This window comes from Phalacrocorax aristotelis, chromosome 5, assembly GCF_949628215.1.
Source record: "Phalacrocorax aristotelis chromosome 5, bGulAri2.1, whole genome shotgun sequence".
Taxonomy (NCBI): Eukaryota; Metazoa; Chordata; class Aves; order Suliformes; family Phalacrocoracidae; genus Phalacrocorax; species Phalacrocorax aristotelis.
Window position 1 is genome coordinate 35617868 of NC_134280.1, and position 27674 is coordinate 35645541.

General features: G+C 42.4%; 1 protein-coding gene across 1 annotated transcript in view; it reads right to left on the minus strand.

Moving 5' to 3' along the window:
* Positions 1-27674, minus strand: part of AKAP19 (A-kinase anchoring protein 19) — a 39572-nt gene that overhangs the window by 11161 nt on the left and 737 nt on the right. The window contains exons 2-4 of the mRNA XM_075093942.1: positions 9727-9766; positions 7677-7751; positions 1431-1588 (exon numbers count right to left, since the gene is read on the minus strand). The gene's annotated coding sequence lies outside the window, so the exon portion shown is untranslated. The remainder of the gene's footprint in view (positions 1-1430; positions 1589-7676; positions 7752-9726; positions 9767-27674) is intronic.

Sequence of the window (27674 nt, forward strand, 5' to 3'; positions counted from 1 at the left end):
AGGAGATGGCCAGGATCGGCCCAAAATCAACCAGAGAAGAGTACAAGAACAGCAGCACACAACCCCATTCTGTTCTTTAATCTCCCTGTACAGAAGCCAATTGTAAAACTGGGAATCAGAATTAGGAATGCTGCAGAAGACCCGTTTCTCCACATCTCACGTAGGAATGCGTAGGAAAACACAGACCCACGTTTTAAAATCACAACTGCATTACTAATGATTGGCAGAAATCAGCCGAGGCGTAAGAGAACAAAGTGTGGAGTTAACGACCAGATGCTCCAGCTGTATGAAAGCTGCCCAGAATTGCAATAAAAAACTGCGTCAGCCTTAAAAATCACTCTGTCTCACAGCTCTCCCCCAGTATTTTTCTTGAATTTCATCACTCCTAACGTGCCAGCTTCTAACAGAGTTGGCGCTTTCGCACCCGAGGAGCGGGGCGGCCGGCAGCCAGGCGAGGCAGTCGTGCCCCGCGCAGCCTGGCGGCACTGCCCCTGCCGGCTCTCCCCCGCGGGGCCCTGCCTATGAAACCACCTTGTTCCCAGAGACACCAGTGTCACAAGGCTCCACCCAACTCCCTGTGCGACACGGACAAACCAAAGTGATTTTAAAGAAAGAATTTTCTCAGCAGGACATCATGTTCAGAAGAAAACTAATATGTCTGTACCTGAAGGTTAAAAATGCCACTCTCTTAAGACTATAGTATTTTTCCTTTTTTAAAAATTACAATATTTAGAAACCTAATTTGGACTCCTACTTCCTGAACTATGTGAAAGCATGAGATGTTTCTAAATGTTTTACGGTTTTTGCCATGGCTGATCTTACACGACTAAATCTGTATTTTACAAGTGCCAGATCAAGGTAACCCGCCCAGTACCGGTTTGTGCTGAAGCTTGGAGAAGGTACTTGTGGCAGAGCAGGGGCAGACAAGAAACCCTGACACCACCTCAGCCAACAAATAACAGTTGCCTCATGTTGTCCCTGCAGCAGGAACGCAGCTTTCAGAGAAGCAGCCATGCCATTTACCTTCCCGCTCTGCATCACTCACGTCGCTTTACGCAGTATGACCTCTTGTCAGGTGATCCCATGGGTGCCCACCTGGAGCAGCACCCCGGTTTTGCTGAGTTCTGAGGACTTTGTTGCTAGCAACCTCACTGTGAGATGATGGGAGGAGTAAGGTGTCACCACCGCTGCCTGTCCTGAAAAACCCCACCTCAAAGCCCAGCTCTCCTTCCTTTCCTCCGCAGCCTAAGCTCACGATGCTGAAGGCCAGTCCTGCCCACAGCCACCGGTCACCCCATGGGTCCCCGCGCATTGTGACAGCTGCGTGGGGACACAGCCCAGCCCTCCCGCAACGCAGCGCCAGGCTACCCCGCGCCTCCTTGTAGGTCCTGAGCAAGATGAGATGGGAGCAAGAAACCCGTCTGACCTACCAGCACGGAGGGGGCTGTTTAAGTGCAAAGAGCATGTTGTAGACATGATGCCATCAGCTCGCCTCCGTCCATCCAGCGGGAACTCCCGGGGAGGGCTGGTCCTTGCTCCAAAGGCACGGCCAGGCCCTCGTCCCACCAGCGCCGCGTCCTCCGGAGCCCTGCTCGTAAACGACAAGGACGTGACCACGCCATCAAAGTCCGTTTTGACACCACTTTGGGTAAACTACCGGCGGCCGGACCCTGGACTGCCGCCACCGCGGGGCTCCCGGCGGGCAACGCCCAGCCTCCGCCCCGCACCCGGCACCGACGGCACCCGCATCCCCCGCCGCCGCCGGCACTCGGCCACCCAGCGCCCCCCGCCGCCGCTGGGACCCCCGGCACCCCCGCCCGGCCGGGGAGCGGGCACAGCACAGCCCGGCCCGGCCCAGCGCTCCCACAGGTACCGCCCGGGAGCGGGAGCGGCCCCCACCCGCCGCCGCCGCCGCCGCCGCTCAGGCCACGCCGCGCCGCTCCGCTCCGGCGGGCGCTCTCCGCCCTCCCCGCCGCACCGGGGAGGGGCGGGGGGGGGCGGGATGGAGGCAGGGCGGCCCCGCCGTCCCCTTCAGCAGCGCGGCGGCCCCAACCTGCCGCCCCGCCCCACCGCGGCACCTCCGGCAGCCCCCCGCCGCCCTCCCCGGCGGCAGCGGCGGGGCCGGCGGGCCTCAGCGCCGGGAGGGAGCCGGCCGCTTGGAATTGGAAAAAAAAAACAAACAAGGAAAAAGGTTAAAAAAAAAAAATCACCCACCCAGGCAACGCGCCTCGCATTGGCTTCTCCTCCTTTAAAGGACGGAGCTACCATGTAAGAGCTTATGGTTGTCGAAATTGCGTGTTCGACTAAGCCCTTGGATAAAATGCCGCTGCGCCGCGGAATGGTGAATGATTAAGTGCTGTCGAATATTCAAGTGAAGAAAAATGGGGGAAAGACCAGGGCTGAGGCCTGGGTGATGTTTCTCCTGGTTTATCCTCTCAGGCAGCATCAAATCATGTACGACCACAGAAAGATATGAACTGTACCAAAGCTTTTTAAGAAATGCCCCCACCCCAAAAGAAGCTTCCCGAACGAAGGCCCTGTGCAAGCTAAAGTAACATTTTTCATCTTTTAAAAATAACAGCGATGCGAAAAATGAAAAACATTTCTCAAGAGAGGCTACAAACAGACGTCTCGGGTGAAGTAACAGTTGGTCTTGATGATGTTAAAGGTCTTTTCCAGCCTAAATGATTCTGTGATTCTAAGTGTTCCTGCCTTTGGGGAGTCTTGACATCAAAGCTACTGCAAGACACACAAGCGCACACCTTGGCTATTATGTTTGAGGCTGCCATGGAGCTCATGCCCAGCTGGGGCTGGAAAACAGCACCCCAGGGCTTGCAGTGGTCAGCAGTGACGGGCTCCGTGCTTTGGGACACGAGGCTCACGCCAGGCCCTGTTTTCTCCTGCAGCAACAGGCTCAAAGGCAGGGGTGCAGCAGGGCTTGGCCCTGCGCTCCTGCCCCTCGGTGGAGGTAGCGCTTGCTTTAAATGCCTGGGCTGACCTGTGGCGAAAACTTTTCCCATGTATTCAGGCAACAGTTTTATTATCAAGTAAGTTTCTAACAAGTTTCCAGTTAGGCATTGGCCAGCCAAGAAATTTATTGCAATGTTATCAATGCCAAAGAAAACGCTACGTTGGTAATATTAGTCAAGAAAAATGCTATTATAGATGTAGCTGCTGGGTCACAGTTAGTCCATTGCACTGCTGTTACCAGGTCCCAGAGGGGCTGCGCAGGGCCGGGAGAGCTAGGGGCTAGGTAGGCCCAGAAAAATAGGTGCCACATTCCTCTGTGGCTAGCAAACCCCAAGCCCTCCTCCCTAGCCCAGCGGACAGGGGGCAGGGAGCGGGCAGCCGCCCCTGGACACCTCCACAAACCAAACCCAGCAGTTCATTATGTGAAAGGATCACTGCTTACAGCTGTTGTGACCGCTTGACAACAGCGTGCAATATTATGCTCGTGACTTGCGAACGTCCATCAGTGAGAAAAAAAATATGTATTTTACTAATTACTGCCTTCAGGGCCCAGGGAAAGCATTCAGCTGACAAGTGCTACGTGCAGGGTTTGTACGTGCTGCATTTGCTGCATCATTTCATCCAGCTCTAACGGCAATCACGCTGCCCTTAGAGACCGAAGGAAGGGTTTCTGGGGCCAGGGTGTAAACGCGGGCAAAGCTTGACCCGCCCCGCTGGCCTCCCCACAGCAGCAGTCCCCAGGGCAGGCAACCGCAGGTACCAACATCAGCCCCAGTTCCTCACACGTGAAATTCTTAAGTGATGCGTTCCCCAGCCAGGAGCAGGCCCCTTGGGAGCTAAGCACATGTACGCAAGTGTTTGCAGGAGCAGGTTTTAGGAGCTTGACTCAAAGCCTATTAAATCCGGCAGCACTATATCCTTTGATTTCAAGGAGCTTTGACTCGGGACCTGCTGACCTGGGTAGATTTCAGTCAGATGTTTTTATTACTGTTTCAGTTTGCCTCAGGGTGGGAGGAGGAGCAAATCAAATAAAATCATAGCCCTGAGAATTAAAACAAGACTCAGTACTGGAAAGGCATGGTTACCTTGCATTAACACAGTGGTATTACAACAGTGATTTTTAAACTATATACAAACAGTTTTAAAATAAGAATTTAACAACTAAATTATTAATATCTTTGTAGCAGTTTATGGCTACTGTACTCTTTTTTTATTCTAGCTTGGTTTATATGGCAAGGCTCCACTTTTAACTTCAGCTTTTAAGTGAACGTAGTTCCCATCGAGCAACTTTGAGATGTGGGGCAGATGTTTCACAGGCTGGCTTCCTCTGCATGGCACGTGCTGCGAGCACATCACTGGCGCCCGATTCGATCACTTCGTTACCTCCCAACAGATAATAACCGTACGGCACTTGTGCTCTGCTCGCTTCCCCGTGTCACAGCCTGGTGACAACCAACCGTTTAGTCTGAGCAGCAGCACTTCAGTGTAAAGCAGCAGGAAGAAAGGGAATTAAGGAGAGGGAGATACATGTGATGAGAATTTTGAACCGATATTTATTTCTGGGTGCCAAAATGTATTTAATATTTTATTAGCTGTGGAGTGTGCAAGACAGCTTATTATGTTTGCCTCAAGCGAAGCATTCAGTCTTTTTAGATGCGGAGCATCTATTTGAGATGACTACCACCAGGCACAGACCAGGCAGTCGATGAAATATTTAGCTCGTAAAGCATTTCAGTGGGAAAGGCTGGGGCCAGACATGAGTGCTGTGATGTTGAAAACCACAATGCCCAAATCTGAGGCACCCCAGCCCCAGCAAAGAGGCCTCAGAGGTACAGCAGTGTCCCTGCGGCCCCGCTTCCTGGGGCCCGCAAGGTACCCTACCCCTGTCAGGGCACAGGAGCCCATGCTGCGCACTGACTGGTTTGGGAGGGCACAGGCACTAAAGCCTTTCCTGGTGCTCAGTTTCCCAGATCATGCTGCCTCTTGCACCCCTCTCCCCAGTGTGAGTGGCTGAAGGCACTTTCCTGTAGGGGTAAGGAAGGTACTCTCCCTCCAGAAGAAATTATTTGGAACAGAGTCTTTGCTGTCATAAGATCTGATATTTATTAGTTATTTACTTATAAGAGTGGGCTGTATCTTCCTATGACACAGTCTGAACCCTCCAAGAGCTCAGCATGCCCTGCAGTGTGTGCACTTGTTCACCCTGGCGGAGGACGACTGCTTGCTTGAATGTCCCCAGAGCGGTACAAGCACTTCCCGATAACAAGGTCCATGCAGCATAAATACATTTCCAACAAGAGGAAAATGGTGCAGACTGAACCATGGAAATTAACAAATGGTGCTAGTATTGGCATTGCTGGAATGGTAACCAGCTGCCAGACAGCGTCAAGCTATGCTGAAGTTTCAGAGAAACTTGGGTAAGAAATTGCTAACCTACTGCTTTTGGTGTAAAATCTGTCACTTACCAACCTTTGTACCAGAGGAATGGGACATTGCAAATTTTGAATGAGTTTGTCCAAGAGCAACAGAATAAATGAAATCTGGTTTCTCCCTCCCTCTGATACAATTTCACAGTTCCTGCCTGCCCCACTACCCACCGCGGGTTCTCCATGTCTGCAAACCCTTCCCCTCCAAGCCTTCAATTCCTTCTCTATGTCCCATAAAACCACAATATCCAATGCTTATTTCTGTACTACTCATATCCCTCTCCTGCTTGGCAATATCTCCACTGCCTCCCATTTCACCTGTGCCCAATTTACAATAACCCCAGCTTGCTTCCACATCTTCTGGCCTGCACTGTGTGGTTGGCCAAGGGGGCAAAAAGCAGCACATGCCCTGGTTTTGACTAGGCGCTGCCCAGATGGCCAGTCCATCAGTCCTGCCCACCAGCAAACGCCGGGTCAGAGTCTCCCTGCCTTTCCTTCAGAAAGCAGAGCAAAAAAAAGATCACTTTCCCAAGCAGAGCTTAAATGAATTTAAGATCTCATTGACATAAAATCATAGAATCATTTAAGCTGGAAAAGACCTTTAACATCATCAAGACCAACTGTTACTTCACCCGAGACGTCTGTTTGTAGCCTCTCTTGAGAAATGTTTTTCATTTTTCGCATCGCTGTTATTTTTAAAAGATGAAAAATGTTACTTTAGCTTGCACAGGGCCTTCGTTCGGGAAGCTTCTTTTGGGGTGGGGGCATTTCTTAAAAAGCTTTGGTACAGTTCATATCTTTCTGTGGTCGTACATGATTTGATGCTGCCTGAGAGGATAAACCAGGAGAAACATCACCCAGGCCTCAGCCCTGGTCTTTCCCCCATTTTTCTTCACTTGAATATTCGACAGCACTTAATCATTCACCATTCCGCGGCGCAGCGGCATTAAAAAGGGCTGCAAAACTCCATGGAGGAATTCTGGGATCTGTCCAAATCCAACCCCCAACTCAGTCACCAGTCATTGATTGCTGGCTGAACCACTTCATGCTTGCTCGGTTTCTCAATCATTTTTTTAAACGTACATGCGGCACCTCTATTAGGGAGGCCTTTACTGAGGCATGTATTTCTGATTCAGTGGAAGAGTTACAGGGAAGGTAGGACAAGTACTCTGTGCCCAGCAGCTCCCCCCCAGCATGCCCACATTCTCACGGTAACTTTACAAAATCTAATTATACGTGCAGTAATCCACTAACTGTATGGGTTGGAAAATGTTACGCGATCTGAAAAGAATCAATATAGTGTTTGAAGAGCTAAAAAGCCCCAAAGTTTTCTCATCGACTAAAATTTCCTAATAATCCAAAAGCCTGAAAGTTTTACCCGACATTGTCTGACAGCCTTGCAGTGAGGTACTTTGGTAGAGTTTCAAAATCAAAACCATGATGCAAAGGTCTACTTCACTGCAACAACCAGCTTTATAGACTAAGGAAATGCCTTTTAAATAAATGCTCTATTTTCAAAAACTTTGTTGATGGGAAGGATGTTCCTTACCTCACCTATGGGGTTTTCTTTCTTTTTTACCTAATTTTTGTTTTATTATGCATTGCTCTCATATTCTGTGCACAACTGAGATTTACCAAAGCTTTTTCTCAGAGCTTGTATTTTCTTAAAATACTTCCTTGATGTTTGCAGCCATGTTGGTTAAAAGGAAGGACAATGATGTTTAAAGTATGCCCAAGCATAGGCCCCAGAAATCACTCAGGGCTGCCCTAGTTTTCAACTCTGTTACTACAAAAGTACATGACAGTGGCGATCGCACGCTTGCACCAAACCTTAGGGCACAACATTGATTTCTACATCATGATTATTTTTGGAACATCCCATCCTCCTGCTCTCAGAAAGGGTTTGATAGCTTTTAAGTTTAGAATATAAAGGTAAACTCTAATCCCGCTTTCCTGTATGAAGATATCCTGAATATTTAAAAGATAATGTTTAACCCATTGCTATTAATTCTATTTATTTTTTTTTGTTAACTGAATGTGCATATACTGCTATAGCTCAAAGGAGAAAAGCAGCATGAACCATCACTATATTCACTGATCTTTGTACACATCAATGAATCGTCAGCACTATGTGAGAATAATTGACTGCTGTCATCAGTCTCCATGATAATCGCAATGAGATATTTGGGGAAAGACCTGCTTTTTTTCAAAAAAATAGGTGACGTACCCCATTTAGCAGCAGAACTCGAAGCACATGCTCAGTTTAACTTCTGTACTTACGCTTCAGCGCGTGCTGCAGTATTTCAGTGGATAGGGGCTGAGTTGCAGTAATTCATTTCATTCAGTCACCAACACCTGTGCAAAGATATTTGGAACTATTTAAGCCACCATATTTACAAAATCTTCTGTGAAGACACAACATTATTTACTGAGAACTTGTCTAGATACTTACAAATGTGCTAAAAAGTTAATGATGACAGTATGTTACCCTATAAAGGCACTCTGCCCAAATCAAATGAGATGTAGTGCGTGGGTATTCATTCTTTTCTCCCATAGAGCAACTATACTTATTGGGAACAAAAAAGATGAAGACAGAAAAGGGGTTATGAAATAAACTACACATTTCTGTACAGCCCAGATTTTAGCCAACTGAACGTGTAGGTTGTGAGATGCTTTTGTTTCAATGCACAGTAGCCATTAATCCAGAAATTAATAGAAAGTTTGTAATGGAAGACTGTCTAGGGCAATCTTAGGATTCTTTAAAACAAAGTTAATTCACAAAATGGGTCTTGCTTGTTTGATAAAACCTGTAATATTTTCAAGAACTTATATCATACCACAGCTCATTGAAATACTGTTAAAAGGTCCCCATTCAGAAACCGTGTTGGGATTTTTGCTGAACAAGGACAAAGTTTACAAGAAAACATTAAGTCAGAGGAAGCCCATGGGAGCTTCTGTCCTCTGTTTTCTGTGAGGGAAGGCCTGAAAACGCTTTCCTTATTTCTGCTTTTTAGTCAGAAACCTGCTGCCTGTCTGTAATAAATCACCTCTTGTCCATTCTCCATCAGTTGTGTACATCTCCCATCCTATACCTTTGTTTAGCAGATCTATCAAGAAACATTAATACAACAGAGTAAATATTGAACACTGGAAAACACAGCTATCTCACATAGGTTCTATCTTTTGTAGCACTGTTAAAATACAAAGACACTTTCATCGTAGCCTATATATATAGCGAGGTAAATGCAGGACCGGAGCCTGGGCTAAGGATATAGAGGAAAAAGACTTTAGGACTGAAGGAGGACACCATACACAACATTAATTCTCTAAGAGAAAGCATGGGATTAACCAACATTTGGATTATTAGCCACATCAGATAGAAGTGTATCTTTTCTTCCTCTGTAATGTAAAGCTTCATTTTATATGCACCGTATGCTCTAGAAGTGTAACTCAAAGAAAAATTGTTTTCAAGCTAAAAAAACCAAATTGCTAAAAATTCAAGACTTCTGTAAGTATCTGGTGACTGATACAAAGAAGTTTCACCACACTAGATTCTCCCAGGTTGCTCTAAAGCTCAAAATTATTATATTATAAAAGCCTAATGCTTTCCTAATGCTCTTGGGGCTTTTCAGGTTCTGTGTCCTCCGACAGGGAGCAGTGCTGACTCCCTGGGACTCTCTAAATTACCCCTGCTCCCCAAAGGCAGCGTAGTCAGTGTCTTTGAGTAAAGACACCTGAGGAATTCAGAAGCAGCCAAGAAATCTTTAAAAACAGTTCTAAGTATTAATTCTCATTCGAGATGATGATTCTCCAGAATAGTGGGATTTCTTCCAGCGGGAGGAGGTTGACCATTTCAGCTAATGAAGACTCACTGCCAGCGAGCCCTGACCTGGGCTCTGCGCCTACAGCAGTAACTGTGTTCCCCAGGGAATCGCAAACACTGGCTTCCAGTCTGTGGCTTACCTTGGTGCGTAACAATGACTAGGGTGTCTGGGGTTTTTTGTTTTGGTTTTTTTTTTTGATGGCTCCTTCTGTGGTGCATATAGAAGCTGAGCACTAAATCACTAAAGCAGCACTGCGTGTTCATCATGAAGGAAAACCGAAAGAGCAGCAATAAATGCCCCCAGGAGCTTTGGGGAAAGAGGCAGCTATACCTTTTGCTTCTGCCTGTATATGAAACTGGAGATTGTGTTTGCCAGGAGGTTAGCAGTGATCCTGAACGTAAGCTGCCCATGAGAGGCAGTACGGACACATGGCAGCAGCCATCTCACTGCCTGGCGGCAGCAGCTCAACTGCAATTTGCACACAGCCTGTGCAGCCAGGCACTTACCTCCTGGAGAGTGGCGACCGGCCTTACCCCAGGCACAGTGCTAGAAAACATAAATCAGGAAAACAGTAAATACCAAATATTCTTTATATTTTTGCAAGTAAGGCAATATACCAGCCGGAGAAATATTCCCGATATATATACAAGTCCTCCATTATTTTTTAATCAATATCTACCAGCAGTAAAACATGAAGCACAGGAGGACACACCAACAGCAGCCCTGAAAACACCAGGCAGCAGCACAGAGAGGAGATTAACCAAACATGAGGCATTAGAATATTGCAAAGAGGATCAAAAGAGATTTGCAACTGAAAAGCCACCCACCAGAATTACAGTCAGCTGAGAAGCCGGACAGACAGAAAGGGGGTAAATCTTCTACATTTAGATCTCTCCTAGAATAAACTCAGATTCTGGGGTGTGCACTGCAATACGTCACATCAGGCTTCTCTGTGACATGAGGTTGCGATCAACGCCATCTTCTTTCTACACTGAAAATTATAGCTTTGTGATAGTCAAATATTATCTGGCAAAAAAACAAAATCACATTGAATATGGTCGCCAGCATGGCAAAAACTATGAGCCCTAAGGACAACAACAAAGCAGTAGCTGTACAAAAATTGTCGCACAAGGGGAAATAATACAGAGAAATAAGAGGAACTTAAGGGCCCAATCTTCCCATAACCTGCCCTTCTCCAAAATAAAAATCACTCTCAGGGTTCCCAATCCAAAAAAATACTAAAATACAATAGTAAATAGGAAATTGCTTCCAAGCAGATATAAAGACACACACCACTGCAGATGAAGCCATCGATCAGTGGAGCAGTGACACGCTAAGACCCTGCTCCTCCCAATCTTGTAGCAACTGTGGACACTAATGTACTTAAGATGGAGAAGTAACGTTGTGCTAATACCTGTACCTTCACATTTTCACACCAAGATCAACATCATTACAAGCAACAACTGAAGAAGGTGAACAAATATGAAACAAGAGTAACAGGCTTTGTATTTGTCCTGGGCCTGGCAGGGATGGAGTGACCTTTCTCCACGGTGGCCCATAGGGTGCTGCAGTTTGGACTTGTTTGGCTGTTGGACAGGGCCAATGCACCACATTATTTCATCCCAGCTTTGTTTAGAGTCAATCAGCCCCCCCCTAAAACTGAATACATTCCCTGCAATGTGCTCTTCATATGTTTTTATGGACAAGGCCAAAGGTGTTTAACAGGTATGAAATGGAGAGCTTTTCCTAGTACTTGTAGTAACTCTCCAAACCACCTTTGCCTAGGAGATCAGTTTCTCAACCTTGAGAAATTAAGCTGTACAGGCAAACTTGTGAAAAGGTGGACTCTTGCTGCCACGAGAGCAGCTGTAATGTCTCTTGCTATTTTAAGAGCCTGGCCCACTTCTCTCATTTTTCCTGGAGGGCAGGCAGGCATGCATTCCCCCTCACTTTAAGGGATATCTTCTATTTCACTTGTTGTGCAGCTGCCTGCCCAGCACAGGCAGGCTGGGAGACCACCAAAGGCCCACCCTGCGGTGCACCCTGAACCGGGCGGTGCACTAATGACATGGGCAGAAAAACTGGCTTCTTTTGAGCACAGAGCAAATGGATTTTTAAATAGGAAATGAGCCAGAAGATGCCTTAAAAAGAAGCTGGGGTAGAGACTCCCTCAGAGACTACATTAGGGCAAAGACAGAGGACTGAAGGATACACGTGCTGAGAATACGCATCCCTTGGGGAGATTTATGGGTGACTCAATCAGAACTCTTTCCTTTCCCTGCATTGCCTTGCTGGCTGAGATCAAACCCTCCATACTTTGTCTCATACACCAACATCACCTTTTGCAGCACAAATGTCAAATAAATTCCTTTATAAAGTTGCAAAATTATTTCAGCTGTCATTGAAATGAGACGATAAATTTGAAATTAATTTTCAAAAAAAAGTCTAATTCACTGACAAAGAACTGTTATCATGATTACCTCACAAAATAAATATTTTGATACCTACAGATATTATCCAATACCCAAATGATCTAATTATCTCATCTTATCTGAGCTACTCTCCAATATTAGGTATCCTTTCCACTGTACCAAGAGGTTTTCAGCTGCATAATCTTAAAATAAGATCTCTTGTACACAGTGAAATTTATGACAGCGTATAGATCAAATACCAAGATGCAATACATTTTTGGGGGTCATAAATAGCAATATTATCTATAACCGCATAATGGCAAAGAAGAAAATAACAAAGTGGGTTTCATTCATTTGTACATAGGCCCCCATACCCCTAACTTCGTAGTTTAATTTCAGGAGGAAAAATTAACCTTTGACGTGGTACAAGTAATTTATCCCTGAGGGGAAGAACCGCTCTGAGGACATCACGAGCATCACAGAATGATTCATTTGAAATAAGAATTAGTTCTGGATGGTCTGTGTAACAGTTACTCTACAACGAGAGATTCAACAGGGTGCAAGGACATGTTTCAGGAGCCCTTTTTTAGATATACAGCCTAGTGTTCTGCTTTCAAGTCTCAGTATACCAAATTTCTAGTTAATTTTATGATAGTCATACCTTAAATATAGCAGTAGAAAGAATATTTTATCTGGAAAACCAAGTTAGACAGCATAAACTTGTTCTGCACATTTACTCCATTTAAGTATGGCTTTGAAGAAAAGCTCATTTGATTCCATATAGGAAAGTTTTTAGGACAGAAAAGACTCAATATATTTGATCTGATAATATGCATGATTTTAAACAACCCATTGATGCTTATGATCAGCTACTGCTAAAAAGATGAAAAATTGAGCTGGTGTACCACTAGCGTATGATTTGAACTAGTAAAGGATTTGTGGAATAAACTTTGGGACAGGATAAAGCCAGGATTAAGACCTAGGTTTCAATGGTCAGTGATAGTTGAGGTTCACCTTGGACAGGTGGTGGGTACACTTGTAGGTTCAGGACTGGCAGGGGCTGCTGTGCTAAGTACGGCTTGCACAAGGGGAAAGGCAGACAATAGAGCAAAAATTGATATCCAGAAGTATGCTGTCAAAATGCATTAAGAGGTGATGCCTAAGCACTGTCCTACAAACAGGGTTTAGACTGGAAAAAAACCCAGGTTAAAATCAAGTTTATTGGGGCCTGCCAAAAGAACCCCAGAGCTACAGATTTTGCCACTGGAAGATGATGGTGGTAGTTCCAATCTCCATTTTCCAGTAAGCTTTGGCTTACAAAAACACACATCTCAGTTGGTATTAACTGATGCTGCCTTTGATCTCCAAGCAGAAATGTACAGAAGAAAAATGTCGTAAAGTAGTACACGAGAATTAAACGTACCTGGCTCAGCCTTTGGCTTTTGTATAGCACATTTTTCAAGCAGCATCACACATCTTGTATCATATCAGTTTAGGATGTAGCCCCAAGTTTCAACAAGGTAACAATGACATATATATGTTTTTGTACATATATTTGCATGCAAATAATCTACAATGATTCAACAGCTCATAAATCCAAGAGCTATCTTGCACTTAGTTTCAGCACAACGTTGTATGGTTAGGTTCTCTGATTCGATCAAGTAGTCAATATAGGAAAGGCAATATAATCTCAAGAGACAGATGGATAACCAAAAATCCAGCAAGACCATCCTATCCCAGGTGGTCTGCCAACAACCCTGCAGCTGAATATTGGAAATTCACTCCTCCTAACTTGGGTAACTTTTCACTCTCCTTCTGGCTCTCCTTTCTACCCCTCGCCCCCCCAGCCTGCTTTTTGGTGTCCGAATTAAACATTGTTCATCTCGCATAATTCAAAGTTCAAGATCCTACTTGTATGTGGCGCAACATCTTACTAGCTGGAAAAATTTAGTCAAATACTGACTCTGTGATGAGAAGCCAACAACTGGATGCAATTTCCACAGCAGAACTTGTGTCACTTAGCTCCGAAACAAGCCTGCATTTAGTGAACTAAAGGAGTTGTTCAGTGGCTCGGCCAAGAGCTCACAAACACACATGGTCTGACAAATTCTTTTGAGCGAGCGTCAATAGTACACACAGACAGACATGCATTTCAAGCCTCAGTTCTTCTGAATCAGAGAGGATGAATCAGGATGAATAGTTTCAGTCAAATGAGAATATTTAGTATTTTTATCTATCTCATCTATGAACAGCATCACGTACTACCAGTAATTAAACAACTGCATACTTTCTGAAACCTGTAGCACTTACCATCTCCTTACCTTGCTGCCAACACACTTACAGAGGTCTCATCACCCCAGTATCTTGCAACATCATAAATTTTGTTTTTACAACTATCCTCGAAGTAGAAAATTATATTTGTTTTTTAAGAGTGGGGAAATGAGGGACAAAGAGGGGGAACAGGTAGGGAAGTTTGGAAAATGTGTAGGCTTAGCGTGTGCAGGCAGTAAAAGGGCTGTGCAGAGAGCTAAACTGGCTCTGAACAAGCTAGGTATAGCGCTGGGCACATGTAATTACATTGTGCTGTAGGGCTTTGTGTTGCTTTGACAGTAGGGATGTGTCACCTCATTTGGAGTTGGCTCTGGTGTCTTACCACAGCATTACTTTGTGCGGTGCAGGCATGCCCAGCAACTGGGCAGGCGAATAGCTGCTTGTATCAACAGAAAGAATAAGATCTCTATTTAACAGTTAGTCCTCTTACCGATATTGGTACTGGATGGGAAATACTAAATTGATTTGTCTAAGGTTACCCAAAAAACCTGGAGAACAGACCCAGAAAATTGCCCCTTCAGTTTGCCGTAGTCACTCCTGAAAGCAACATCTCACATAATGAAGAGATGAATTCATATTTGCGTGAGTGACAGAATTATCACTGATTTCAGTAGAGCCAAGACCCAAGTTTTAGGATTATGAAACCACACAACATTTCCTCATTGCCCAAACTGTCTCTTTGAGCTTTACCAGTCATGTACTGCACTCTACACATTGTGTTGAAAAATGTGTAGACATGGCACTTCCGGGCATGGTTTAGGAGACATGGTGGTGTTGGGTTGATGGCTGGACTTCATGATCTTTGAGGTCTTGTCCAACCTTAATGATTCTATGTTTTTCTATGCTGAAAGATCGATCCCAGGCCACTACAGCTTGTTTACAGCTGTAAATACCTTGCTACTCACTTTACTATTGGCATAATTTTAATTAATAAAGGGTTTTGTAAGATTATTTTTTTCTAAAGTCTTTTGACAGAACTGATTTAAAACAAGCTAGATAGAAACCTACTATAAGTACAAATAACCTTGAAGGTGGATCTGTTGAATTTACTTCCAAGATTCCCTGCACACTTACTATTCAAGCACTCTATTTCAAACATACTGACAGCAACGACAGATTAATGTATTAACTTCTATTAATGTATATAATGTATTATTCCATGGCTATCACCACGTTTGATGTTCATACAATGACACAGTTAAAAGAGTGCTCATCACATTTTAATTAAGGTGAGGAAAAAAATGAGAAACGTCTCCTGCTTGGAAGATGTTTGTTTGGAAATCATTTTGAAACACTAGCCCTCTCAGGAGAGGCAGCAAAAAATATCTCTTCTATCATCTTACAAGAGTAGCCTGTGAGCCACGTTAATCATCTCAGACTGAAATTTATAACAACATATGGAAGACTTGCTTCACTATTATTAGAAGTTGCAAGCTTCATGTGTGTTCTTCAACTAATTTAAGGTTCAATCCTGTGTTGAACATTATACCCTGAGTAATATGTGCTATAACAGGTCATTTGCATTCAGGAAATTATTTTTGGAAGAAGCTCCTGCTTGATGCAAAAGGGCAAAGGCCATGGGAACTTGAAGTCAAGAATTGACTTCTCTTAGGGCTTGATCCATACAGTCTTTGGACGTCCGTACGATCTTTTAAATCAGTTTCAAAGGATTTCTATAACGCTGCCTTTGGAATATTTTGTCTTTAGTGATATTTTGCCAGGTTTTATTAGTATTTACTTATGGCTCCGGGTATGTGCTTGTTAGAGAATGGAATTGCACATGAGATTTGGTCTCTTCAACCAGCACTGTGACTTTTTTGCATCTTCATTATGCTTCAAATTTAGGACCGTTATTTCATCCTTTGAAAGAAGAAAGATCCTTCATGCTATAAACTCTCTGCATTTGACTCTGTCAGTATTGTAGGTGTGACTAAATAATTTTGTCAAAAAATGTTCGCATCTCTTTGGATAATGATACATCTTCTTTGTTCTCCCTAGCAGAAAACTAGCAGTAAGATTTTGCTTAATTTCTGCCCCCCCCTCCATGGTTTTCATGGTGTTTGAAATGTTTACATGAGTACATTGATGTACCTTGCAAGTCACCACAATAGTATCTATACCTCACCCTCATCCCCAAAATCAAGACCCCAAAGACTCAACGCTACAGCAGTCACGAGAAGGCATTTTGGAAGATTCTCAACCACTTCTCAAAGTTGTCACTGAGTGTTAGCCAAGTGAACAAAGTCTTTTTATTTAAGCTCTGATTTTTTTTTTCTCTTTTTCTTTAAATATCCTTCCGCTGCTCCTACACTCATGCATGCAGCATATGGAAAGTAAATTTATTCTAACTTAGTTGCTGAAGTCTTAGCTACGCAGCAGGCAATACCATAGGCGATAGTAAGTATAAACAACACTGGATAGTAGTAAAAATAATGCTAGCTTATTCTGGCTTTTACTTTGTAAGGAAAGGTGGCTTTAAGATCTCATAAAGAAAACCAAAGTCTATGTGATACAATCTCACCTTTGGGAAATGTTGGGTTCTTATTCACTGCTAAATTACATTTGAGGGATGTCACTGATAAAGTATTTGTCACCCCAGTAAACCTAAGTGCAGTATTTAAAACTATTACATGATTTTAAAAAACTTAATAAAACATTGTTCAGGCAAATTTAACCTGTGCAAATTTCCTTTTAGATACAAGAAACTTCCATGTCATGGAAGTAGCCAGAAGCACCCAAAGTGGAACAGTTTAGCATTGCTTTAAGAGCTGCAGGTCTCGTGAGGCTTGACCATTAAAGCACAGTTTGCATCCCCTGTAGCCATGTTTCCCTTTACGCCTCTGGGTATAGCCATGTGAATGTGATGAAAAAGATGCCCATAAATATTAAGGAGCTAGCTATTAGTAAGCACAGAAATATAAATTAACTGAATGTTAATGCCTAGGATGCTGAATGGCTCCTAATGAATGAATGAATCCAAGATTATAACCCTGAGAGTCAACACTAAGATAGTTTAAAGACGTTTACACTATATATTTACAAAAGCAGAAAAAGCTTACCAGGCTTGTTTGAATTGGAATGAAAATAACCTGAATTCTTGGGTCCTGACTGATTTTGTCACACGGATGCAAAACCTGGTCTGGAGGCATGCAGTGACTCTTGACACTCATGAGGATTGTACTGAGCCCCATTATCTTTCCTATTGCTACTGAGTAACCAGATCTGCGTTGTGTTGTGGTTCTCTGTTAAAACACCTGCTCTGCCTCTGATCATTTGCAGAATACCCAAAGAGGGCAAACCTGACCTCCCCCAAATTAAAGCTTAAATACACACTTCAGGCTCAGCCCATTGCTGGAAGATTGAGAAATAAACATTTGTTTAACGTCACCGCAGTCTGCGGCTGGCAGAAGAGGAGCCACCACTCCTGTGCTCAGTAGCTATTACTTTAGAAACCAGGGAGCTGCTGACTGCCTGTCAGTCCCTCCTCACCTGCAGCAAATTCCTGCTATTGGGGTGCTTGTATGGTATGTTCCTGTGTTGTCTACTTTTATATTGAAGTAAAAACTCCATGGGGATTGTGCTTAGAGAAAGCAGAAGTGAAAAAACACCCCCATACCATCAGCTGATTTTTTATCTTTTTTTCTGTATGGAAAGAGAAGTTTGGCCAGGCGACCACGACCCTAAATCACGCGTTCCTCCTTGTGCCAGGAGATCCTTCAGCACGGTCCTAGTAATTGTACTATTGTCCTTCCTTCCAGCACAAGCATCCATTCAGTCACGCTTTGGTCCCAGTGACCAATGCTTTGAAGTTACCATCCTAACAGGGAAGATTAGATTCTCTCTAGAAAATAAAAATAAAATCCTGTGCTGTGCAGTGGCAGTTGCTGATACTATAAAGAGCCCCTGAGTTTGTACTTGCGTTGCATTGTCCCGTTTCACTCTGGGCTAACACAGCTTGAGGCCATTCAAAGAGCTTCTTGAAAGACAGAGCATCTTATTTGCCTGGTAGAGCTTTCCAAGGTGTTATGCAAATAACATCCTATCAAAACATGCTTGTTTGTGTGTTCAATATCACTCACAGTACAGGCTACAAAACTGGCTATCAGTTTTCCTCCTTTTATTACACTTTAGTGGTGCTGAATGGCTGAAGAAAACTAAATTTAACCCTACGTGGTAATGCTCAGATAGTGAGCTGTTAATTTGATTTATGATCAGTCGATTAGATTATTAATTTACATCCATATCAGCTCACACCCTATCTTAACCTAAAGTGCAAGAAGATATATCTGTCATCAAATAATTAACATTTCCAAGTACAACATTCTTCCTGTATGAACAACAAATACACATTTCATACAATTCTAAATACAGGTTGAAACAAGTAGCCCCTTCTTACTTTGGTAGACCTTATTTCTGATAAGAAACATATACCATTCACTGTATAGCACAGTTCTGGAAAGTAGTGACATTATGGTCCTCCTAGCTAATGCCTGACTGATGTGAGGGAAGGGATATACAGAAAGCCAATCTCTTTTATTAAGCCAACCAGCGTAGCAAGAAAAAAATGAGCAAACTTTTGAGCAGAGAACCTGCTCTTTTGGTTGAATGTCTAATTAAAATCTATCTATATATGTACACACCCCCCCCTATAAATACATAACAACAAACAATATTTTTATTACAATTTAGGATCTACTGAAGCAATTTCTCTCTGAAGTTATTACTGGGATATTAAAATTTACCACATCGTTTTCTCAGAGCTATTGATATAAATCATTAGATTACATCAAACAAACTTTAGAATTAGCAAAGCAGCCAACTGCACAGTTCTAGTCAATAGTTATTAATTCATTTTCCTTTGTTCTAGACGCTTTGGACAACATGACAAAATGCTTCAGTTTCTTAATATTGAGCTACTTTGATAATTTGTAAAAAGTATAGCAAAGTAATTTGATATAGTCAATTTTATTTCCATTTTCCATTGCATTCTTAATTGTGCCATCCCTCTCTTTTGATCAATACGTGCTAGAAAGCCTTTAAGTTTGGTCAAACTTATATTTTTAATTAATATTTTTAATATTTTTAATTTATCATAGGCTTGGCTTTTGTATGAAGCAAGACACTTTTTTTCCGTACTTGTTAAAACTTCAGAAACAGTCATGAACTACTGCTTGAAGTTCCTCAGACTGTGTACTCAAAATATCCTGGGATGAAGTTCACTTGACACCAAAAAAAACCAAACCAAAACAAAGATTTGTGTAGTTATCACAAAGTTAGTAGCATACAAATAACTCTATATCTATTAATCTGGGTATCCTAGGAATATTTTTTCTCTTAACCTTTCCAGACCTACTCACGAAAAGCCATTCTCTAGCCTCCATTAATGGGAATACGCCTATTCCAGTTACATTATGCCAGAATACCATAAAACTAACCTCTGAAGCAACATCCACTGTACTATTTCAGATCTATAATGTGAATTATGTTTTGCAAGCATCCTTTCAATTATTAGCATAGTCAATAAGGAATATGAAATCTCTGCATCATTTCCATGGGCGTAGGGCATATATCCATTGACACAGTCAGGCTCTCTGCTACAAGACTATGAAGAGTTAACTCCTAAGTGGTTTTATTATCTGGAAAATGATAGACGGAGTTTGAAAGTCTGTCACTGAAGGTAAAAAACCCCAAACAGCCAATTCCTTTGTGGTTTATCCTTGTTTCTCGTCAGCCAGTTGGCTGATGCTACCAATTAGCAGGCTGATGGGAGAGAAAAGCTTGCGAATCCCAGGAAGAAAAATCAAAAACAAACTTGTAAATTTTTAAAGCATCAGCCTTAAGTTGGGAGGAATCAGAAGTGTCAGCAACAATTCCCCAAGAAGAAAGGGCAGTAAAGCTACTGCTTTAGCCAGTATGGGCCGCTTCCCTTCAGCTGATGCTCTTCTGTGATGGTTCATAATGGAGCTCATAAATATGAAACATCTTTACTACATCGACAGCAAGCGAACAACAAACAAGGAGAGAGATTAAAAAAAGGAGAGGGAGTAAAAGCTGTGGTTCTTCCCTTGGATGCCCCAACAGCTTGGACAGTTGCACTAGTTATGTGAAAACCCTCCAGAGGTACCTAATTTATTACAAAACTTATAATTTATGATTCTCATTTGGAGAAGAAGAACAAAATAATCAAGAAGTTTTACTCAGTCTCTGATCTGCTCTTTGTCTTCTAAAACCCTAAAGCAGCGTATATGATTTCCTGTCTCTGCATTATTTTGTACAGGGTTTGTCACAGACACCACGTGATCCTTTGGGGTCTGACCTTAATGAAGCAGTTTCATCAGAAGCTACACCCTTTTGTGACTGCTTTTTGCAATTATACACTTTTGTTATTAAATTACTTTGAAAGCTTTAATATGTTGTATTTTATCATTAGAAGTTACCTGTTACGTTTTTTTCCATGGGGTTTTTGAGAATTTACATTACCAGCATTTATAACACCAGGGTTAAATCAGGTAACCTTGTTCTAAGCTGTCAATCAAACAGCCCCTTTGCTGATGAACACGCCAGATTTAAAGGCCATCTTGGATGACTACGGATCTGAACGTCATTCTTTGATTCCTTTGAGAATGTCACCACCACTTTCCATCCCATCGTGGAGGCCCTTGCCTCAAATTAGCCCGTCTAAAAGTGAACGCAGATCACTTTTAGATCTGTATGTGACAGAAGGGAAAGAAGCTGTACCATAATTTTGTCTTATTCTTTCCGCTTGCTTGGAGCTATGACAGGAGATCAACTAATGTGCACAACTGCGGGCAAGAATTGAGATCCACGTATTCCTAAACAAGCTTTGTAAGCAGGAAAAATCGTTACCCCCCCATCAGTCCTGTGTTGCTATGAGGTATAAACTAGCACCTTGTAAAGGAAAAAGTTATCACTGCGCTTCACTGTGTTTTCATCACTGAACATTTTTGAAATAAGTTTCTTGGGCAAAATCATGTTGTTACGTTTCTCATCGCCTCCCTTTCTCCTGGTATGTATTCTAAACAATCTGCCAGTCTCAGTCTGAAAGATAATCTTCCTGTTTGTTTCAGGTTTAAAGTAGATTCCTAAAAATGTCTGAATAATTTAGCACAACTGAAGATTTTTACACTTCTGCAGAGTAGACAATATTTAGAGTTTTGACAAGAAATGTCTTACAACTTCTGGAACTGTTTTGACTTTTGAAATATTTGCGTTTATAACACTTAAACATGGATCTAAACACTAGAAATAAACCCCTGAAACTAACACCTTTGAAGCACGTGCAGAAATCAATGCACGGTGTGAGTACGGCTGGCCGATCCCGGTAGGTATGGCAGCAACCAGGAGAGAACACTGCTGTACGCTTTTAATAGCTATTCCCTTGTGAAATAATTACACTGTATTATTATCAGAAGTATTACAGTGTGACTGATTAGGTCCCACCTTAAAAGGAGCTCTGCAAACATGCTGCCACTGCAGATGCACCTTGCTGGAATGACGTGCCAGGCTTGCAATCCCAGAAAACTGGTTTTATTTTAACCCTTAGAATTCAGTTTATTTATGACTTCCCTGTCCCAAATGCTAAGAGTTTTAGAAGACTTTACTTGAAAGCCAGCTCCTCTGCTTACAAAAATCAGAAGGGGGGGGGAAAAAAAGCTATTCTTACCCCTGTATATCATTATATTGCTGTGATTTTACTTATTGCTTACAGGCAAGCTGGTATGAGGTGTTACAAGTTGTTCCCATTCAGCCTTTATCTATATTCAGAAGAGGGAAAGCCACCTAGTAGGACCAAAGCAAAGGATGCACACAGGTCACAGGGCGGGAAAAGGGTCAGTTTGAAATGAGGAGCCAATCTATCCCACATATAGCTATCTTCTGATCAAAAAGGTTAATTAATTCAGTCCATTATGGTACTGGACAAGATTAAACAGAGTCAAATTCACTGCATTTTGCAAAACTGCATTTTTCTAGTTTTGTCAAGAATAGCTGTTAGCTTTTAACCCATCATGTATTTTTTTAAAAAATTTAAAAAGGAAAACAAATAAAAAGAAGGAGGAAAAAGACTCTTCCCAGCTGTGGCCATTTCCCAGTGGATGCCGTTCCCAAACAACCCAGCAGAGGACAGGCCACTCATACCAAATCGCTGACCTCCAGGGCCGAAAATCCCCTTCAAAGAGTTGTGCCTTAGAGAAAAGAAAACCATTCTTGTAGCTAGTAATAGCAAGACAAAGTATTTTGGTATTTCAAGCACTTTGATTGTGCAAATGCAGAAGTGAAACCTCTCCAAGTAGAGTAACAGCTCCTTAGAGGAATTCAAGGTTTCCCATCAGCGATGCAGTGGCTGATGCAGCTATTTTAAATGACATTGAAGATGAATGTCAGGATGAATGTTAGGAATTCTGGGTAAAAGCATAAAAGCTACGACTCTAAAGGAAAGAGAGCATCCTGTAACAATGGTAAAGCCCTTGGAAATAAACAGGTATTTAACACGGCTCTTTTATAAGATTTATTATAAAATATGTAGACACCATAGTGAAGGCTGCAGAACAAAATCCTGAATACAAAAGAACTCAGAAAAACTGGCAGCTTTCACTATAATTGCATCCTTCCTTAAACGTTTTTAATGAGCCTAATGGGAACACATTTTGCTATCTGTTTCTAAAGTTCATTTCCATTAGTGTAGCTGGTTGGTTCTAGAGCAACATGTACTGGAATATGTAGGAGAGGAAAAAGCAACAGGACATTTTTGGCCCATTCCACACGCACAGTTAGGCGCAGCAACCGAAAAGCTGCAGACAGGAATGAGATGGCCAGAAGGGAAAGAGTAAGCCAGAAGCTGAAGGGGACCCCGTATGACTTCCCTGAAGCCTACATTCAGCAACATCTCTTGGGCAAGCTAAGAGCTGCATCGTGGGCCAAAATGGACACAGCACCCATTTACGACCAGTTTTACCTGTTTCCCCCATTTTATCCATTGCATGCTTACATATTATGGCTTGTGTGAAACTCTGTAGCAGGGGGGACTCCTACTGTCTCCCACAGCTCCTGAGCCAAGGAAACCATCCGCCAGACAGAGTGATGTTCTGTCCTGGTATTCAAACTGCAGACACAGACCCTCCTTGGGGGAGACCACTCAAAATCCCAAATCCCTGAACATTGTGGTTTTCCGGGAAAAACAGCCTGACAGCAGGGGTGGAAAAGGAGTTGCGGCATACCCCACCCCGATAACAGTGCACCAGGGCATCCGTACCCTGCACCATGCATGCTCTTCTCCTGTGCGAAATATGCTCTCTGATACCTGGAACTCAAAATTGGTCAAAATAAGAGGAACCTATTTCTTTTTTGGTCAGTTGAAGGAATTAAATGTCCATGCTGTCAAAATAAAGAAATAAAGTTGACTTCCAGTAGCTGTTACAGGACAATGTTTAGAAGGTTATGTATGACTACTTTTGTAGGGGAAAAAAAAAGTATAGCAGAGGACAAACTGTTTCAGGGCATTTGTTATAGAGCAAGAATTCGTCATACTAGTTACAGCTTTCATATTTTATTTCATAGTAATAAGTTTAATTTTGCTGTATAGTAGCTGCAGCTTTAGTTTACATAATGCGATTGGGATGATGTTTTCATAGGCTTTTTGTTGTTGCAAGATTTCTTTCTAGGTGTTTTATAGACATGACCTTATATCTGCTGTGAGGTTCAAAGCAATGCATTTATCTCATGATTCAGGTGGCTAAGAGCAAGTACCTGGTGAGTTAAGACAGCTGGGCTCATAGTTAAGCACTTAAATACCCTAGCTCCATTGCATTTAATTATATGTCTGAATTTTTTCTATTCAGTTTTAACTGTTCTGACCAAAATTACTTCACAAACATTATTCCCATCTTATTGCAGCTATGTGACAGATTAATCTGGTCCAAAAACATTTAAAAAGGAGTTTTCTATCCATTTCAATATGCTATTCTAGAAATTAGGCTTTGCGCTGACAAAAGTGAGAGAAAAGGTGACTCAAAGAGTATCTTCCTCAGCAGCTCAGGAGGAATGTTATATCTTCCTTATAAGACAAACTTAGGAGAAAAGCCAGCTGGTTCAGAGGTAGGACTTGACATCAATGTAAACACCAGTCACAGATTTACAGTGCATTTCACACCATCTGATTTTTTTCATCAAGTTCTACCATCTGAGGTGAATAAATTATGGGAGCTATTTCATTTAACTTAACAGAAGAAAGAAGAGTGAATTTCTGGTCCTGCAGGCTGTAAGGAAGTGTTTGGAAATCTAGCCTACAACAGGATGAAGTCCTCTGATTTCTGGCAGGGTTATAACCCGTGTCCCTCTCCTTCCCTGCCATGAGAGCAGCTCCTTCATACCCCTGTAACTCTCCCTTTTCTCAGAAACGTCCTGGTTCCCTTCCATGTCCACTTGGTCTGCCTCCAAAACAAGCTCAAATCCCATCCTGCTCCCTATCTATTTTTTCTGGGTTGCTGGCCCGGCAAGGGATGACACACTGTAGATGGTCCGGAGCTATCAGCGTGCTGACTAATGATGGAGAAGCACAAGCTGATTGGCTAATTAAAGGCTGCCAAAAAGGATGGGTAATGGTTGGGCTCCATTTGCCTTCTCCTCAGGGAGGGCATTAGTAATCTCCTTTTCCTCTACACAGTCACTGTTTTTCCATAAAACTCACAGTAATGCAGCGTCTTTGAGATCTCTATAGCAGTCAATTTTGTTGGGGATAGACTGGGGGGGGGTTCCTTTTTTTTTTCTTTTTTTTTAAGGGTTTCCAACAAGTGCAAAAGCTCCTGTTGGAAGGGGGAAAGGAGAGGAGAAGTCAACAGGTGTCAATGTGTTTCTTTTCCCTTTAGAAAGGAACACATCCTTACACTGCTTGGCTTTGGGTGCCTGAGCCATGATCTTTGAATAGTTAGGATTGGGAATACTATTCACTATTGGCAGGCACAGCGGGTAGAATGACACAAATCCCAAAGATAATATTAAAATGCCATAAAGTTCAGTAAGATGTGCATTTCATTTTTAACTCTTCTTTACTTTTGCTGGTGGTAACGTGCTGGCGTTGTTTTGCGGTTGGTTTTCTTGTTTGTTGGTTTGGTTTGGGTTTTGGGTTTTTTTGCCAAATATATTTTTGGAACAACTTTTACCTAGTCACTTTATCGCTTACTTTTCTCACCTCTGTCACCTACTTCTGTAGTCATCACTTTCCAAAAACACTACAATGAAAGTCAGAAAGAAAAACAATTTGCATATTGTATTATTATTAAAGAAATTAGATACTTCAATAGCTCCTGATCAAGTGCAACCATTTAAGCTCTCTTCCAAATTCTTGCACTCTCATAGAAAAGAAACAGATGGCAATAACAAAAGATGAAGAGAAAGATATTCTAATAAAAGCCTAGAGTTTTTTGGAATACATGGATATGAAGTGCATTTTATGAGGGAAATACTGGAAAAATATTGCTCTTAGGTATGCAGCTGCTGGTGAATTCTGAGGCATTTTTGTCTCCCTTGGTTGGCAGTCCCTAGGCCACCACTCTAGCTGCTACTGCTGCCTCCTACTTCTAAACAGCGAGCAGAGGCATGGTGCTCAGTAGGATCTGTTTGCCACCACGTGTCCCCTTGGTGGCTGAGAGCAAGTTAAGCTCTTGCTCAGGGCTCACTGGGGTTTCAGGCATACGAGAGAGGACTTTGGTCCTGCAGACCTGAAGAAGGGCTAACGGGGCCCTTTTCTGCACATCAGTGGAATCGTGGCAGAAGATTGGAAAAAAGAAATTGTAGTTCTGCATACTCGCATCAAGCCTCAGCTGGAGTGGGAAGACCTTGGAGGAGAAGGAGCAGGCCAGGTACCAGGTGGCCACTGAGTATGGGGCAAGCTGCTGCAGAGCATATTCAAAGAGGAGTCACGGTGCTGGAGGCATCACTTTGCTGAGCACATCTCTTGTCCCCTCTCCAACACAAGTGGCTTACAGCCATGGACTGCCAGAGCAAGTGATTACTCTATTAATGACTGCATCGTTATTCCCACCTGTTTATTGATAGATCATTGTTCTCTTTAAAACTGTTTCTAGTGTGAAACCTAGTACCTGTCATGGTTTCCATCTGGTGGTAGATTCCTTTTTATACCCAACTGGTTACATAATTCTGGTTTAAAAAAAAAAAGTTTTACTATGACATTCACTGTCATAATAGTAAACAAACAAACAAACCCCAAACACACACACACACACACCCCCTTCCCCCGCCCCAAACATCAACAGGGTCAGTGCTTTTCAAAAAGATTCTTACCGTGAATCATCCTATACATCTTCCATAAAAATACATTTCCAGCACTTGAAATGCACTAAGAGTCTGTTTAAAATATGTTACAGGCGTGACAGGCCGCCTCCACTACAAACTCAGATCTATCCCAACTTCTAGTTCCAGTGAACCACAAGCACATTTATGTTAGCACACGGTGGGAGTAGCTGCACAGGTATCTTGTGTAACAAGCAGGTACTAAGAAGTCAAACTGCTTGCTTTAAACATGGATTTTGGCTGAAATCAGAAGATCACGGTCTGACCCTAAAGCCATAGGCCTGGAACATGCAGGAGTGGTACGTCTACCGCTTGCATCAACTTTACACCAGGGTAGGACAATCAATTTCAATTGAATACTCATGATTTACGTCACTGGTCATGAGCTGAATATTAGGCTTAGTTCTGTGCTATGCAGTGAATTTTCATGCCCTGGAGAGGAGATACAAAATAATATGAATGACCAGGCAGAAAAAAGCTCTTTGAAAGTTCTGTTCAACACCTTTCTATATACCAACATTTTTCCGACGTGAACATATGCAAAAAACCCCCCGTTTGCCACATTTTAGGTGTACTCAGAACAGAAAAGGAAAAGAAACTCAGTGAGGAACTGACAACTCAGTCCTGTCTTAGGTAGGCAAACTTTCGCATATTGCATGAAATTCCAGGATTTGTATTTGCAATGCCAAATATACAATTATACACAACATATACAAATGCCAGGATTTTTGCTTGCTGTAATATACAGCCTATGTTGAACAACAAGCCCCCAGCCCCCCCACCTCCCCAGCTAAGTCTGAATTCCATAATTCTCGCTAACAGCACATCAAATGTGAACTACCGGTTATGGCTTATAAAAATCTTACAGCGACGTAAGTATAAAACCACATTTAGATTTCTCACTCATGCAGAAAGCATATTAAAACTGCAATTTATACAAAGAACTTACAAATATTTGGGTAGGAAGCAAAAGAAAGCACAGAAGGGTATGAATTAGATTGTAATAATACAGAGACATTTTGAACAGAAATAGAAGATGACATGGAAAAAGAGGATATACTCATAGTGGAGATTTAAATGTTTTAAAGTCTTTTAATACTTTCACTACTAATGGGAAAAGCAAGCTTTATTATTTCTCTGTAATATTAGAGTGAGTAGCTAAAGATGTTCCTAAAAAATACCTTTGCTACTAAAGATCTCGCAATATTTAATTTACTGCCCAGGATTCTGCTGACCTAGTGATAGCATGAAGAGGGGACAGACTCATTTTTTGTAACTGACTGTTAATTCAGTAAAGGATTTGTTCTGTTGATTTTGATATATACTAGAGGGACAAACAGATATTTACATAGAGTCATATATGCACAAAACCTTCATTACTGCTT